Source organism: Nyctereutes procyonoides, unplaced genomic scaffold (assembly GCF_905146905.1).
Source record: "Nyctereutes procyonoides isolate TBG_1078 unplaced genomic scaffold, NYPRO_anot_genome, whole genome shotgun sequence".
NCBI classification, from domain to species: Eukaryota; Metazoa; Chordata; class Mammalia; order Carnivora; family Canidae; genus Nyctereutes; species Nyctereutes procyonoides.
In genome coordinates, this window is record NW_026575159.1 from 5060646 (window position 1) to 5066263 (window position 5618).

Consider the following 5618-nt stretch of genomic DNA (forward strand, 5'->3'; position numbering starts at 1 on the left):
TGACAGTTATCTGAGGATGAAGCACCTTCTCCAGCATTTCAAAGTTTGGCTTTCCTGACTAGTTGCTAATCCTAGAAATCTTATAAATTTTTTTTAAGTAGAAACCACAATGGACTTGAAATGAAAGTTTCACCTCATTCATATCATTAGAAATGACTGCCAGGTGAGCCAACTCATAGATAAATCATTTTTTTCAACGTGTTTGAAATGTGCAGTTTCATTTCTTTTAGAGAAATTAAAATGGACTGTCCTTAATATAGATAAGTATTTAACTCTTGTTCTATAAGAAAGTCAGTGAACTATTTGGTAAAGATGTACTTCATATTCTGATCCTTTTTCTTGACAAATTTTTAAATTCAATTATTCAAAGTAATTATCAGAGGATAATGCTAATAATTTTTATAGTTGTTGGCAAATCTCTTCTCAGGATTGTAAAATCAGTCTTAGTTTCCAGTCCGTGTCTGTGTTAAAAAAACAAAGTGATGATATCATGAGGTGCTTCCTTTTCCATTAAGGTAAGAAATATTGTATATGTTACCAAGTATTACTGCAATCATGGGAGGCATATAGTGCTTTTTTTCCAATTGAGGTTTTGTTTGGAGAAATAATCTTTACAAAACCCCAGAACAATAAAACAACTTTTCACAACTTTGAACCTGTCAACAGTCTTGGTCATTTCCAGAAGAGACTCACAGAAAAAGAATTCTTCCAGCCAAATACTCCAGGAGAACAGTGAAGCTGTCAATTCCTCCATTGCTTGTTTAAAAGTTTTAAGATATTTTTGTAATTCTACCCTGAATGAAAACATTTGACATGAGAACCCCTCCTAGATTCCTGTTGGTTTGCAACCTTGGGAGCTTCCAGGTAAAATCTGAAACCAGCCCCTGTACATGGAAGACAAGGAGAGATGGAAGACAGGCCATTCTAGATTAGTAGATAGAAGTCTTAATAAGCAAGGGGACTTAAATATGAGGCTTATCTTGGGCAGCAGCAGAACAAATAGATTTCTGTACTACCTGCCATAATTTTAAAAGTTTCTACAGAGATCTTAACTAGGCTCTGTCATGTATATAGTCCAGATGGTCTCAACAACACCTCACTCTCTCAAGGCTGAGTCCTTGAAAACAGTTCCCACTATTTTGTTGCCAAACAGTGGGAACTGTTTTCAAGGATGCAGAAATGGTGGGTTGAGTGTGCATTCTGAGGTCAGGGGAGGGGATGAGGAGCCTGATTGCCTGGGTCTAGCTCATGGGTCAACTGGTAGTTACATCCTCTCCATCATCTGCTCCAACAATTTCCTCTCTTCCAGTTCAGAAACCCATGTGTACATTTTCAGTGAATATGGCTGAACTAGAGGCGCTTCCATTTTATAGGAAGTCAGAACAAATAATTTTGTTAAATGGAAATTCCATTTTGGAAATATCCTAGCTTTTCATCTTTAGATTTTCTTGCATGAGGAAAGTGCTATTTGTAAGAATTTTTACAAATAAGAACACTGTGGTGGCATGATCCATAAAAGAATGAATTGATAAATGACTTCATTCCAATTTAAAATTTCTGCTTTGCAAAAGACACTGTCAAGAGATTGAAAAGACAAACTACATATTGGGAAAAAATATTTGAAAAAGGCATATCTGATTAAGGACTATTATCCAAAATATGCAAAGAATTTCTTAAACTCAATGGTAAGAAAACAACCCAATTAAAACATGGGCCAAAGATGCCACCAAAGAAGACATACAGATGGCAAAAAGCATATGAAAAGTTGTTCCATATCATATATCATCAGGGATATGCAAATTAAAACAACAATGAGATGCCATTCTACATCTATTAGAATGGCCAAATTACAGAACACAACTAATGCTGGGGAAGATGTGGAGCAACAAGAACCTTCCTCATTGATTCCTGGTAGGAATGTAAAGTGGAATAGCTACTTGGAAGACAATTTGGTGGTTCCTTACAAAACTAAACACACTCTAAACCATGCAATCCAGCAATCCCACTCCTTAATATTTAAAATGAGTTTAAAAGTATATATCCACATAAAAAATGCACATGGATATTTATAGTAAATTTATTCACAATTGCCAAAATCTGGAAGCAACCAAGATGTCCTTCAGTAAGTGGATGGATAAATAATCTGTGGTATCTCCAGACAATGGAATATTATTCAGTTCAGAAATGAACTATTTAGCTCATTAAAACTTTAAGGCAAACTACTAAGTGAAACTTATATGCATATTACTAAGTGAAAGAGATCAACCTGAGAAAGCTACATACTATATGATTCCAAACATATGATATTCTTAAAAAAGCAAAACTAGGGAGACAGTAAAAAGATCAGTGGTTTCCAGGGACTGTGGGGAAGGAGAGATGAACAGGAGGAGCACAGAGGATTTTTACAACAGCAAAACTAGTCTTTTTTTCTTAAAGTTTATTTAAATTCAATTTAGTTAACATATACTGTATTATTAATTTCAGGGGTAGAATTTAGTGATTCATCAGTTGCATATAACACCCAGCGCTCATTATCTCAAGTGCCGTCCTTAATGCCCGTCACCCAATTACCCCATGAATTCATTCTTTTTGATAGCTGACTAATGTTCCAGTATGTGTGTGCGTGTGTGTGTGTGTGTATGTATGTATGTACGTGTATTTTAAAATTTTGTTTATTTGAGAGAGGTACAGAGAAAGCATGAGCAGGGGAAGGGGCAGAGGGGGAGGAGAGAGACAAGCAGACTCCCCACTGAACTGGGAGCCCAACATGGGACTCAATCTCAGGACTCCAAGGTCGTGACCTGAGCCAAAGTCAGACATTTAACTGACTGAGCCACCCAGGCACCCCACAACAACAAAACTAGTCTTATGGAACTTTAATGGTGTACATGTGTCAGTATAAATCTGTCCAAACCCACAGAATGTAATGTACAATGCCAAGTGTGAACTCTAAAATTATGGACTTTGGGTGATAATGTGTCAATGCAGTTACATCAATTGTAATAAATGTACCATTCTGGTTGGGGATGTTGGTGATAGGGGAATCTTTGCGTATGTTATGGTAGGGGCATATGGGAAGTCTTTGTACCTTCTGCTCTACTTCGTGAACTTAAGCTCTAAAAAATAGTCTGTAAAAAATAACTACACTATAGCCTTTGTGTCTTATCACATTGAGTAGTACACAAATAATATCCTAGCATCTGAGGCAGGAAGAGCATGGTTATGTTGTTGTGGATCTAAAGATTCCTTTAAGTAGTGATGAGCATAAGTGATGTTTCAACATATCTCCACCAGTTATAATATTATATGAAAATATCTGATATCACAGATATCAACAATACTACTGTGGTTTGTTGTCTATGTTAGTTATTAAAGGGAAAAATAAAGCTAAAATTTTTTCCCCATACAAATTCATAAACATCTGCCCTCTGAGATCTTAGCTGATCTTGTGGCTTCAAAGTCCATCTCTGTGCCACTGTATAATTCCACATTTTATTTGTTTACTTATCTTGACCTTCATTCTTGGTCTGTAAGAATATTAGCATTTTGGGGATCCCTGGATGGCTCAGCGGTTTAGTGCCTGCCTTCAGCCCTGGGCGTGGTCCTGGAGTCCCGGGATCTAGTCCCTCAATGGGCTCCCTGCCTGGAGCCTGCTTCTCTCTCTATCTGTGTCTTTGTCTCTGTCTCTGTCTCTGTCTCTTTCTCTCTCTCTCTGTCTCTCATGAATAAATAAACAAAATCTTAAAAAAAAAGAATACTTAGCATTTGTTGAGGACTTACTGTATGCTAGGCACTATTATAAGCATTTTATGTTTACTAAGTCATTCACTTCCCAACACAACACTATCAGGTAAGTTCTATTGTCATTTTACATAAAAAAAAGAGACCAAGAACAACAAAAAAGCACCTGAGACATAAGTAGTTAGTTCAAAGTGTCCCAGCTACTGAATGGTGAGTGAAGCATGCAACCCTGACGTTTGCCTCCAAAGCTTGTGCTCTTTGCCTGTAAGTAACCCTTCTCCTAATCAGCACCTCAAACTCAAGTTAGACAAATTAGGTGTCTGGAATCACCTACCTCAAACTGCATCTTCTCCAGCTTTTGCATATCATAGTAAATGACTCAGCACCCACTCAGGCATTAATGCCCCAAACCTAAGACATTCTGCTTTCCCTTGCCCCACTAATCCATTCCAAAATATAATTACAGAAGTAAATAGCAATGCTATCTCTAACCTATATCCTAGCATCTACCCATTTCTTAACAATTCTAATGGTTTCTAATTCCATCCTCATCATCTGTAGTCTAGACCACTACAATAGCATCATAACCAGTCTTGTGTCCATTCCTATCCCTAATTTAATCCCATACCGCATTTTCTGAAACATGGATCAAGTCACTCCATTTTCCACTTAAAACTTGACAACTGAAAAAAAAAAAAAAACTTGACAACTGCTTCCTTGGGTTTTAAAAGCCCACCAAAGGGCAGCCCCAGTGGCGCAGTGGTTAGCGCCGCCTGCAGTTCAGGGTGTGATCCTGGAGACCCTAGATTGAGTCCCACGTCAGGCTCCCTGTGTGGAGACTGCTTCTCCCTCTGCCTGTGTCTCTGCGCCTCTCTCTGTCTCTATGAATAAATAAAAAAATCTCTTAACTCTTAAAATAAATAAATAAAAGCCCACCAAACCCAGTTTTGGGGGTTTTGTTGTTTGTTTTTCAGCTTATCCTTATTTGCCATTTATTTTGAAAGGGAAGAAGGCAATGGAAACAAAATCCAAGCCATCACTTAAAAATGTGCCCACAGACACTTGGTATTGATGTATCATTACATCATGCCATTTTTAAAAAAGATTTTATTTATTTGAGATAGAGAGAGAGACAGATATAGCAACAGAGATAGTGAGAGAGAGCAGGAGCGAGGAAGAGAGGGAGAAGCAGGGTGCCCATAAGTAAGGCTCTAACCCAGGATTCTGGGATCATGACCTGAACCAAAGGCAGATGCTTACCTGACTAAGCCACCTAGGCACCCCTACATCATACCACTGGATGAAAATATTTTTCTAGCTTTATTGAAATATGATGAACAAATAACATTATGTAAGTTTAAAGTGTATAGCCTGATAATTTAATATATGTACATATCATGAATTAATTAGCACAGTAAGATTCGTCAACACACTTCATATAATTACAATTTTCAATTAAAATCAGGAACAAGACAAGGATGCCCACTCCCACCACTCCGATTCAGCATAGTACTAGAAGTCCTAGCCAGAGTAATCAGGCAAGAGGAAAAAAAAAAAGAAAAAAAAAAGGCATCTAAATCAGAAATGAAGAAATAAAGTTGTCACTATTTGCAGATGACATGATGTTATAGATAGAAAACCCTAAAGGTTCCACCAAAACAAACAAACAAACTATTAGCTAATAAATTCAGTAAAGTTGCAGGATATAAAATCAAAATACAAAACACGGTGGCATTTCTGTAAACAAATAATGAAATATCTGAAAGAGTAATAAACAATCACATTTACAATTGCTTCAAAGACAATAATACCTAGGAAACTTAGCCAAGGAGGTGAAAAATCTGTACACTGAACGTTACAAGACAATGATTAAAGAA